At 43.3% G+C, this 12,553-nt stretch overlaps 1 non-coding gene across 1 annotated transcript; it reads left to right on the top strand.

Moving 5' to 3' along the window:
• Positions 1-2,346: 2,346 nt before the first annotated feature.
• LOC141994277 (U6 spliceosomal RNA) lies at positions 2,347-2,448 on the top strand. The gene has a single exon (XR_012641066.1). It is a non-coding gene; the product is annotated as a U6 spliceosomal RNA (small nuclear RNA).
• Positions 2,449-12,553: the final 10,105 nt, after the last annotated feature.

Below are 12,553 nucleotides of genomic sequence, written 5' to 3'. Positions count from 1 at the left end.
CTTTCACTGTTCTGGAGCATGTTGATGACAAAAGTAGGTTCACTGCTTTTTTCATAGATTCAAGGGCCAGAAGGGATAATTGTGATCACCTGACTTCATGTATTACACAGGCCAGATAACTTCCCCCAAAATAATTCCTAGAGCAGATCTCTTAGAAAAACATCCACCTTGATTTAAAATGGTCAGTGATGGAGAATCCGACACAACCCATGGTAAGTTGTTCAATGGTGATAACAGTCAGCTCTGGGTTCTTGGGGAACCAGGGCGCAGTATCTAGCCTGTCTGACTCATGAAAGACAGCCCCCACCATACACACACACACACCAGTCTCTGCTTGAACCAAAACCGATCAGAGAAAAGGCTTACAGAGAGCAGTGAAGGGTGTTGGGAGACACACCTAGACCACTCCTGACAAGGGGGACGAGATTAAGACATCTCCATTAGCATACAGAATGAAGAACAGAGACAACTCCCCTAGCCTCATCTGCATGAAAGATGGGACAGAGAGACATCTCCATTTGCATACAGAATGGAGAACAGAGAACCGGACTGAACTCTGGGACCAGAAAAGCAGGGAAGCACTGCATCATGGGGGATCTCTGCTCCAGATGTTAATGAACCTATGCCTGCACACATCCAGCTCAGCAATTATCTGACCAATTCTCATAATAAATCCTTGATTGATATCCAAAATACTGAAGCAGCCTCGTTGCATTGTGAGCTCCCTAGAAGAAAACACCACCCATAGCCAAGAGTGATCCGCTCCTATTGTCTAGCCTAAAGAAAACCCTTGAGTCATCAGTTTACCTATAAACAAATCTAGTGTTCTCCCTTGAACCATTGTATTTTCTCTACAAAAATCCTACACATCCTCCAGTCAGTGTTCTGCTGCATGGATCCAACCTCTGCCTCAGTTCCACTGGGACTCCTTCTCCTGACTGATCATGCTGGGGGCTCTGCCAGTCTCCAGCACTCAGGATCCTGAGCTACCACCATCACCTGGGAACCCCGACCAGTTCATGCTTCAGGGAGGAGTGAGATCTTTTTTTCTCTTTCTCTCTCTGTTTTCCTTTCTACCTCAGGTATTAACCTTTAATAATGTATGTTATGTTGGTTTAGGCTCTCCTTGTGTAGTTATCACTGTTATTCAATAAATAACTTTTATGGTTAAGCTGGTTGCTTCTCTCTCTCTGAACTTTACTCTTTTGTGTTTTTAGCTTCCCCCATTTACTCTGTAGCAATGCTTCTTTTACCTAAGCTAAAGATCCCTGTAGCACCCAAAAATACTGTGGGGTTTGCTAATCAAGTGGGTTACTACCAGTACAATTGTGATGTGAAAGTGGGATAGGGATGTGTTAAACCTGTGGTATATAAGGGGGGGAAGCTGAAAGTGCTGCTTGAGTACAGGGACATATAAGGGGATCAGCTTGAGAGTGATGATTGACCCGGTCCGCTCAGACTTGCACGCGCACACACACAAACAGAGCATGTTCATCTGGTTCTAGGGCTGGAGGAACCCAGTCCTGGGGAAACTTCAGGATAGCTCCCCTGGGAGGGGACTTGCAGAAGGAAGGAGTAGAGCTCCATATGAACACACAAGTGACATAAGCAGTACATTAATAGAATTACAGACCTCCCCCCCCCCGAAGAGTAACCCCAATAAATGAGCATACCCAAAAGTAACAGGCACATCTGGTAACAATAGCTAATTACTCTCACCATTAAAAATTTACACCTTATTACCGATCTGAATTTGTCTAGCTTCAACTTCCAGACATTGGATTGTGTTGTACCGTTCTCTGCTAGACTGAAGAGTCTGTTAAGTATTTGTTAGCCCCATAGGTACTGATAGACTGTAATCAAGTCATCCCTTAACCTTCTTTTTATTAAGCTAAATTGATTCAATCTATCACTATAAGGGATGTTTTTAATCCTTTAATTATTCTTGTGGCTCCACTCTGAACCCTCTCCAATTTATCAACATCCTTCTTGAATTGTGGGCACCAGAACTGGACACAGGATTCCAGCAGAGGTTGCCCCTGTGCCAAATACAGAGGCTATATAATCCTTCTACTCCTACTTGAGAGTCTGCTGTTTATACATCGCAGGACTGCATTAGTCCTTTTGGTCACAGTGGGAGTGTATGTTCAGCTGATTATCCATCATGACCCACAAATCTTTTTCAGAGTCACTGCTTCCCAGGATAGAGTCCTCCTCCTGTGAGTATGGCCTACATTCTTTGATCCTTTTGTGGATGCCTCTCTGATGGTGTGGTGCTGGTTGTTATGATTATTTATTTACAGTAGCATCCATTATGTGCTGGGTGCTTTCCAAACATGTAAGGATACTCCCTGCTTAGAGCTCACTACAGTTGGAATGATACAGAGAAGATTAGCATGCCCCCTGTGCAAGGATGACACACAAATTCATGATCTAAAGATAGAGGCCAGGGGAAGGAGAAAAACAAAAGCAAGATATGTACAATGAAGGTACAGATCAGCACTATTCACTGTAACTGGCACAGTAGTCCTGGATCTCTACAGGGACTTGAGTGTGAACAACCCAAGGGAGGTCAAACCATGCATAAGGACTGCATGGAAGAAAGCATGGAGGTGATTCTGGGAAAATCCAAGAAAGTAGGATGAGGTTGGAAGCCTTGGCAGAATGGAGGGGACAGGGTGACATGAAGCCAGACAAGAGAGGATAAGCAGGGAAGGGCAGAGTTATGTAGCGCTTTGAAAGTTGCGGGACACAACATAAATTTCATATGATATTAGATAGGAAGCCAATGGAGGGATTCAAAAACAGGAGTTACACGGTCAAACCAATGGGCAAGGAAGAGTTTACTCCCTTTAGAGCTTTTCAGTTCAGGCTTCCTCCTTTATATCCTTCTTGTTTCCATGGCTGGCACTACTACTAGATGCCAGTACTTCCACCACTAGACGCCAGCTGTAACAGTAATGATGTTTTTGCATTCACATCCCAGTTTGTTCATGGTGGGGAGAAGAGCCTGAGCCTTATTGCAAGCTAAATTAAGAAAAAACCCAAGAAGAGTAGTCAAATCCTCACTGCTGCTGTAAATTGATTTCCATGGAGTTTTGCTCATGTTGCCCCAGACCTGAGCAGCTACTTAATGTTCACTTTCTTGGGGATATTCCAGTTAGGTGAAGAAATTGGTGACAGTCAAGTATTTCTTCAATGCAGTCTTGTTATTTACAGGGAATATATCAAGTCCTGTGTGTCTGAACACAGAAGGAATCAAATAGCAAGAAACAGCTTATTTTACTCACAGCCCCCAGAACACACTCTTCTTTTCAACCCACACCCCACCCAAAAACTTCTCCCCAGTTTCTTCCAGGGTCAGATACTTTGCTTTCAGCTGCTCCTTCATGCTGATTGTGTTTCTCTCTGGTCTCCGGTGTTCTGCCTTCTCTTGCTCACACTCACACATACCACATTCTCTCCCTCCCCCAAACAATACTCAAGAAAAACTCATGGGTGGGGTCACATACTCCTTTTGTCCTAGGTGGGGGCTTATCATTACAATTATGTCAATTGAAAAGTGTATTCACACCTGTGAATCTGAATAAGGTTTTAACTCAACCCTTAACAAGGTTTCACCCAGCTCCTGACAATCCATTTGCACCAGCTGAAAATTTGGCCCAATGTTTCTGGGTGTGTCAGATGCCATTGCAAGACAGTCAGTACTGCAGATTAAAAATAATTAAGCAGAAACACACAGCAACCACAGAGAGAACCTTTTGCCTCAAGTGTATTTATTAGTAGGCACCTATGGAAACCAAATGCCATCAACCACCTGAGGCAGTTGACTATCCCTGTGCACAATCTGTTGTTCTCACAACTATTGTGTGGTGTTGTGTTGCTAATATTAAATGACATTTCAGGATTTGACCAATATATGTGGTAAATAGTTTAGTTTTGTTTTTAAATACAGTCATTGCATAAAGTTACCCAAAACCAACAGGGGAAAAGTAGTGGCTGGCATTGAAGGAGAGGGCTTGAGTAGCTACTAGGTGGGTGGTTTTAGCAAGCTGACAGCTAGCAAAGTACAAGCAAGACTCCTTCACACTTGAGGCAGGGGGTAACAAGGTGACTCAGAGTCCTGGGTACCCTGAGAAACCATCCCACAGACATCCACAGCTGTCCAGTTGTAAAGCAATCCCAGCATTTCTTCAGCATGAGGGAAGGCACTATAAAAAAGACGACAATTATTATCCCAGTCTCAGGCCTCATACTTAGCAATGGCTGCCAATTCTATGGTAGTTTAGTGATGTGGGCAAATATGTTTTAGAAATCAATATGAGCAACATAGCTATCTTCTCTTCTGATCCAGCTCAGGATCTGAGCAAAGGTTTGCAGAAGTGAGAGACTAAGTTCTTCAAAATTCTTGCCTTCATTTCCTTATAAGAGTTGTAAACCTGCACACGCTTTCTTTGATTATTTACTGGGTCCTTTGCCACATGGAATGAGTAATTTACATGTCCCAGAGCACTCTTCCCAAGCTGAGCAGCATGTGTGTGACACAGACCTGGTTAGTTATGCAACTTCTTCATATTTTATTTTATAGACCTTATTTATGGTGGCATTATTGTTTGGTGGCCTTTTGTCCTTTTTTTTTTTTTTTTTTTTTCTGGCAGTGATAATGATTTTTCTGCTGTAATATAAACCGGGAGCTGTGTCCATGAGAGTATTCCAGGTCATTTTCACAGTACACTGCTCATAAACACTGGGCAGGCTGCCTGCCAGAAGTTCCCTGCCTGCCGTGGGGCAGACAGCTCTAGTGTTGCTGTGCACAATGGGACCATTATAATATATGTTTTAAAAAACAGAAATTTTATTTTAAGGGTGGCCCAAAACCAAAATCTCTCTCTGTCTCTCTCTCCTGACTAGAAGCCCAGGACTGAATTAACTAGGGATGCTGCAGGTCAAGCCTGAGGTTCAGAACTGTGGGAGAGTCCATGACTGCAATAGCAGGAGCTGCAGGTCAGGATGGAGGAATACTGGTAAAGCTCCATATGGGAAGCCTTCAGAGTACCGGCCTACACTGAACTTGGCTGTAGACCAGTGGGTCTCAACCTACAGCCCCCAGGCCACTTTCAGCCCAATCAGCACAGAGCTGTGGTCCATGTCACATCCGCAGGGCCATACAGGTAGCATTGGATGTGGCCCACAATGGTAAATAGGTTGAGAACCACTGCTGTAGACTGTGTCAGCCCAGCACTTGCATGAATACCTCATGCATTCAAAACTTTCAATAAAAAAAACTTCTCTGGATCCATGGCAATTGGAATTACCAGGAAGTTTATCATAATTTACCCATCATGTGGCTTCTTCTTAGACTCATTTTCCTTTATGAAGACAGTAGTGAACCAGATAATTTATTGTTATTTCCTGTCTGCAGCCTATTCCCTTTTCCCAAATCTTTCTCAGCAGTTCTGACAATCTTTGGCTGTAACTTCGCTAGCCCAGCTCCAGTCTTCAACTCCCATGTCTTGTCCAGAGTTGTGGAGGATGAAATGCATCCTGAGACAACCTCTGATCCAGGGAATCCCCAAAGTGTGAGATTAGACAGGCCCAGATAATCAGAGTCCAGCAGCCAATGTGTGACAGATGATTCATTCCTAGCCAGGCCACCTCCCTGATTGAATATCACCAATAATAGGTGACAGGGTTAGGAAGAAGCAGTAAGGGAGCCAAGAGGAACAGGTTGTATGCTGCGGAGACTCTGGGGCAGGGGTGGCCAACCTGTGGCTCCAGAGCCACATGCGACTCTTCAGAAGTTAATATGCAGCTCCTTGTATAGGACTCTGGGGCTGGAGCTATAGGTGCCAACTTTCCACTGCTCAACTCCAGGCCCTGCCCCCTCCACCCCTTACCCCAAGGCCCCTGCCCCTTCCTACCCCCTCCCCTGAGTGTGCTGCACCCTTGCTCCTCCCCCCTCCATCCCAGAGCCTACTGTACACTGGGAAACAGCTGATTGCAGCAGGCAGGAGGCATGGGGAGGGAGGGGGAGGTGCTGATCGGCAGGGCTGCCGGTGGGCAGGAGGTTCTGGGAGTGGGGGTGGAGGGGCTGATGGGGACTGCTGATGTATTACTGTGGCTCTTTGGCAATGTACAGCTCTGGCTCTTTCTCAGGCTCAGGTTGGCCACCCCTGCTATGGGAGATTAGGGACAAGGACATAGGAAGAAGATGACCTGTCCATGGTTGAATATTAGTGATCAGAAGAAGGACAGGATAAGGATCCATTGGAATTTATGTGTCAGCACATTGGAGTGAGAAGGAGGGAAAACTGCAATTTGGGATAAGTCTTCAAGGAATTGGGTCTCACCAGGCAGAGAGTCCGTTCACACACTACTATACAATTGGATTCAGGAAATGATCCCGTGAGCTGCTGCATGTGCTCAACTCCCATGGTAGTCCTATTAGAGTTGAGAGCACTCCAAACCTAGCAGCTTGTAGGATTGGGCTGAACATTTGCAATGGCCATGCTCACTCTGTATTAAGGACTAGCCCACACTGCTATGATCTAGGAAGCCTGGAAAAATGAGGTAGGGTTTGTCTTATTCTGGAGGCAACTCATAGGAACTTGACCTGAGACCCCAGGAGGACCTATCTGGAAAAACAAAAGGAGCTCAGCTTAGGGAATATGGAGGGAGGCGTCCTTTTGCAGCTTGCTTGCATGGTTCGGAGCTCCACTGTCATACATGAAAACAATAGATTAATCTATCATTTCATTCATTGCGGTTGGTTTTGCCCTTGACTCTGTTGATCTTTCCAAGGTAAATATCAAACAGTTTTGGCCTTTCAGCTGTAGTGAAAACAAACTTCCACTGATTTATTACTTTAATTCTTAATTAAAAATTTCTTTTGTAGCTGCTCACTCATATGAAACACCTTTGGCTTCAAGAGGAGTTTGGAACAAGGTAATGAATACAGCCTTGCTTTGCTTATGGGTAGCACTACCTCTTGGCTCAGACACAGATAATTTCATCTTTGCCTGGAAGATGTAAAGAGGGGTAAGGAAGCAAGGCTGTGTATGGCTATAGATAAGTGTGGAGAGCTTGGGGGACTGGATGTCTCATGGAACTGATAGTGGCACATTGAACCATTCACCTCTGTTTCCAGCTTGGATCCAGCCCAGGTGACTAGTGAGCTGTGATAGGAAGTTACCCATCTGGCAGCAGTCCAAATGATATAAATCTCAGTCCACATCCCAACAAACACTGGCACTAACTGGCAACCTGGTTGTCAATCTCAGAAGAGACCAGGGACTGCTGGGACCTTGGAGACTGAACTTGCTTCTTGAGGAGTTCCTTCTAGTTCAGGGGAAAGGCATCATAGCATGGAGTTTGGAGGAAATTTGCAGCCTGAGCAAGAGCAGTACATCTGTTCTTGGAATAAAAGAGGAGGCTGCCAAGCTCGCACTACAAAAAAAGAGAGTCCAGAGCCAAAGGACTGGTGTATGAAGATATCTAGGAAGGTAGCTTTCATGAGCATGCGCTGTTGGGGTAATAGCAAGGTGGCTGAGTACAAACTCCTCTTTCTTGTCTCTTCTCCAGCAGTAGGATTTTGGGCAGTGTCAGGGTGAATTAACTAGTAGAAATGGAGAAGGAAGTAAGAGCTGTTACAGACAAGACCCAAAATACCTGAACTTATAACAGTTGGACAGTAGTGCTTTAAGCATCCAGAACAGGGCCTTTTTAAAATATTCGTTGTTTGGATCCCATTTCAATAGAGGGGTGGTCTTGTGGACATGTCTCCTCTCATTCATGTTTGTGGGTACCACCTCCCCTCCATCTAGAAACCTATTAGGAGTAGTAACGACATCAATTGTTTGCATGGGAAACTAGCATTAGGGAAAATGCCAATCAGAGCTGGATGAAAAACAGGGGGGTGATTTCATGAAACACTTATTTGGAAGTTGATTCCATTTCACAGGGTTTGTAACAATCCATATTCTGGTTTTCACAAAACTTCCCCCCTTCTTTTTATTGACTAGAAACTTTATCTGAATTTTTATTGAGATGTTCTCCAATAATTTTTTATCAAAATCGCTATCTACATTTTCTAGATTACCAAAAACTACATTTTCTTACTCAGTGTTTGGTAAATAAAAAATGTTACGGACACGGCTTTGAAAAATGATTTGAAAGAAAACTTGGCAAAAATGTCACTAATGCTATCACAGAAAAATGTCGTGGAGTAGTCTGATCAATTCCATAGTGTCACCATTTTTTCAGGAAAAGTTTCTGTTTTTTAAAAAAAAAGACGACTATTTTCTGATAAAAAATGCATGTGCAAAAAAATGTCAGTCAGCTCCCATACAATCTCTATCTCTATGTGCTGTTCATTATGCAGTAGGAACTGGAAATAAGGAGAAGACCCAGCACAATGCAAGCAGCCATGTCTGTGCACATCACAAGTAACAGTTCTATGAGCTACCAATGTTCTGTGAACAGTAGAGAGATTGCTGTTGGAAACCATCTAAAGTATGTTTTAGAAATGTTTCTCTGTTGCAGCTGTTTTATATCCTTCTTTCATATGTATTCTTACCTATAGTTTCCAAAGATCATGTTAGCCTCCCCCATGCAACTGCTATCAGAGTAGAAATATGATATATTCTCTCAGTATCACAGAACCGACACACTAGGGTAGCTCTATTTAATAACTTAATCATAAGCCAATGTAATTTTCATATTACATGAAGCTTTGTATGTCACTTTCATGGTGGTGAGGCTGCATATGCAATGTTCACACTGCTGAGGCAGTGTCATATAACACTATCTTTAGGGACCTTGACATTTTAATTTGTATGTAAAATGCCATGAACATCTCTTGCACTCTATACATAATAGAAATTTGACCATATTTTGAGGTTGTTTCATTATGCAGGGGGAAACAGGATAAAGATAATATTACAACAGAGGGGAAAAAAGTGAGTCTATAGCCAAAATCCATATACGGTTGATCAAATTGATCCCACAGTCTCATCCAGGGAAATCAGAGGTGTCATTTCAGAAAAATTCAGGGAAGAGGGAAAAAGTCGTGATAGCATATAGAACATTATGTGATTATATTATATCTGGCAAAGGGGGGGGCAGGGACTGCAAGAAGTGGGAGACCTAGTGGAGCATATAGACGTACGAAAAGTCTGGGAGGGAGGGCAACTGCACCTCTTGCCTCATAGCAAATGATGCCCCAATGGAAATACCGAGATCAAGGTGCTCGTAGCATGTTCTGCATTGTCTGAAATACTCCTCCTTTTAGAGGGGAAAGTGGGTTTTCTTTAACATGCCATCTGCGGTGCTAGCCATTGTTGTGGACCTAAATATCCTTCCACCCTACATATAGTATACAATACATCTGGTATGTTCCTTCTTACCTTCAGCCCTTATATATACTAACTAACCTCAGCAGAACAGTGTCAGCTGTCAAAGGGAAAGCAAAATTATCTCTTTGTATTTATTCACCCATTTAAAAAAAAATTCCTCTGGCTTTTAATTAGTCCTTTGCAAGATAGATACAGCATTTTCCCAGTTCACATTTTTTCTCCTCTGTTGCGTCTGCAGTATTGCTCAGAAGTGCTGGGCTCTGCACATTGGTTTGTTGTTCTAGGGTTACTTTAAAACATTTTCTTTATGTCTTTATTTTGAAACAATGACCTGAACTGGGTTTGCTTTGCTTGTTAATGGTTCCTGTAAGCACAGTTCCCATTGACAGTTGGGATGGTGCATCCTTTCCCCTTCCATCAAAGGCAGGAACATAGGACATGGTGATAAGGGGCCAGCTGGCAATAAGTCCTTTCTCTAGGGGCAGATGAGGAAACATTCTGACCTGTAAGCATAAGATCGTGCTTTAATAAATGAGATTTAAAATCAATTCAACAGGAGAGCTTTGTAAAAACCTGACTCTTGGGCTCTGACTTCCTTCAAACCACAAACAGCCTCTGCACACAGCACATATACATTCATTATACTCAGCTCACTTCCTCTCCCCAGCCAGATAATCCACAAACAAACAGAGAAACCCGGGCATTCATACAGTACTGCCAGAGCAACTGGAAAGGCTGTGTTTCCCCAGTAAATATTGTGATGGCTGAGCCTCGGAGTGCTGGTTGTCTCTATATATTAGAGACTTGAGAGCGATGGACATACTGTGTATGAAACCTTTATTTATTGTCTGTATAAAGAACACTGCCATGCTTACAAGGATGTCCTAGCTGCCAAGGAACTGTGCTATGTAAACAAGGCCAAAGCACTTCTGAGTTGCACCTGAACCACCTTCTTGTCTCCCCACTAATTAAGGAGACTTTGAACAAAGAAGGGGAAGTAGGGAAAGATAAATTTACCAAAAGAGATGCAAGAGCATAAGGAAAACAAAGGACATAAGGCACAGTCTGACAGGGGCAGCAAGAGTGGCGATAATAGAACAATGCATTCTTAGTAAAGAAATAACCTCCTTTTATATTGAAAGGTTTTCCCTATAGACAGATCTCAAAATGCTTTTCAGCAGAGTTTTTTAGAATTTAACAACAGCTATGTAGTGCTGACCTGCTCTTGCCTGGTCCGCTGCTTTCCAGCTGCTAAGAGGCTTTAGCCTAGAATTCAGAACAAAATCAAACATTTGAACCATCAACATGTATGCGAGGCTAATCTGAGTAAGCATCGCTCCCTGATCTGTGTCCTTCCCTGTCTGACCTTATATTCCCACATCCGTCAGTTAGGCCCCCATTCAGGAAAGCACTTAAACATGTGCTTAACGTGGGACTTCAACAGGATAACATTGAAGCATGTGTTTAAGTGTTAACCTGAATACACTTTCCTGAATCAAGGCCTGAAATGTATGCCACTCAGAGAAGGTGTTTATTATGAAGTGTCTACGCTATTTGGAAGCTCTATTAAAAAATAAACACTATAATTATAGGCTTACAGTTCTGCCATTAGCTCTGCACATAGAAAAACATCTGATGTAAGAGTATATAACACAGCAGCCTGCTAGAAGAATGAATAGGAAAGGATTATATGTAAAGATCTTGGGGCATAGATATGACCCAGAATGTTAATATCTTGCACTTTAATAGCACTTTTAAGGGAGGTTCTCAAGGCATTTTGCAAATGTTAATTCATTAATTTTCACCTGTAAAAGAACAGCATTATATGGCCTTGAATGGATACTGTAATTCTGGGAACCACTGTGGGGAGCTGGCTGGGGTAATAGGGAGGTAATTAGACCATTTTAAGAAGTCACAGAGGTCTACATAGCCCATTTTCTCATTGCTGGTTCTCTAGTCTGCAGTTTTGGTCCCTTTGGGGTCTTATCTACATTAGACCTAAACTTCCTAAAATTTCCTACCATTGCTACCACCAGTGATAGCAAAAGGAGGCGCACTTAGTGTGGGTAAGCGGATGGTGCTTCGATCATCATGGCATCTAGACCAGCTCTGATCAGCACTAGACCATACAGTGGATAAAATGCAGATTGCCATTCCACATTCATGCTCCCACTTTGCTACTGCCAGTGGAACTAGCTCTTAGGTTTGTGCAAATATCCCATCTGTGGTCACATGCAGCAGATCTCATTCACATAGGGCCCATTCATCCAAGACACTGAATGCCCGCAGTTTCCCTGCTCTCCAGAGGGCGTTGACGGTGCTGTGTACCTCCGCGGATCTTCTCCTTAATCAAGGGAGAAGAGCTTTTTGCATTATAAAAATGCCAGCATGCACAAGCAGCTCAGTGCAGTGCTGCTGAGAACTCATACTATGTCTAAGTCAATATTGGTTCATTTTTTGTGGTAAATTCTGTTATGCTGGCCTGTGTACTAGGCATTTTGTGTTGATTTTTGCTTGCTCTAGTTAAGTTAATATCTTGGCATGAGATGTCTGAAAGCGCACTTGGATTCCACATTGTTTTAGCTGGGGTTTACTGCTTCTGACCTGCGAGTGTAGGGCTAAATTGTGCTTCTGTGGAACCTACAACCCATGTGGCCCTTAATTAGAAGCAGCCAGCGTCTAATTATAAGGCCAACATGAACATATTAAATGGTACTAGTGCTTTACACATTCCACTGGCCACACATTTACTTCTGGAGTGAATTCCAAATCCTAGTCTTAATCTACAAGGCCTTGAACAGCCTAGGACTTGAAAACCCCTCAGATTACCCCCACCCAAGACAGCTACATTCCACAGTGATAAAGTCCAGTACAAGGTGTGACAGAGCATTCCCATCAGCTGTTTTGGAATTCCTTCCCAGAAGGGAACAGGTTGAGCCCCAGCCTAACCACATTTAGGTCAACATGACAGAATCACCATTTGGTTAAAGCTTTCAGCCCAGTAACAACTTGCCCATGGCTGGCTGGAAGTGTAACACCAGTTTAATGTTTGCTAAAATGGGTTCAGAGCATTTGGAAACAAAAGTGGGACTTTTTGGGTGAGAGAACTGAACTTTTTCCTCAAATTTACTTAGCAGTGTCGAGATTAATTGGTGGCTGGCGGTGAGCATTGCTCTTTGATGTATCTGAGCCCTTGGTGT

The sequence above is a fragment of the Natator depressus genome, chromosome 9, assembly GCF_965152275.1.
Source record: "Natator depressus isolate rNatDep1 chromosome 9, rNatDep2.hap1, whole genome shotgun sequence".
NCBI lineage: Eukaryota > Metazoa > Chordata > Testudines > Cheloniidae > Natator > Natator depressus.
Note: the sequence above shows the minus strand (reverse complement) of the source record. Positions and strands in the feature narration are given on the sequence as shown.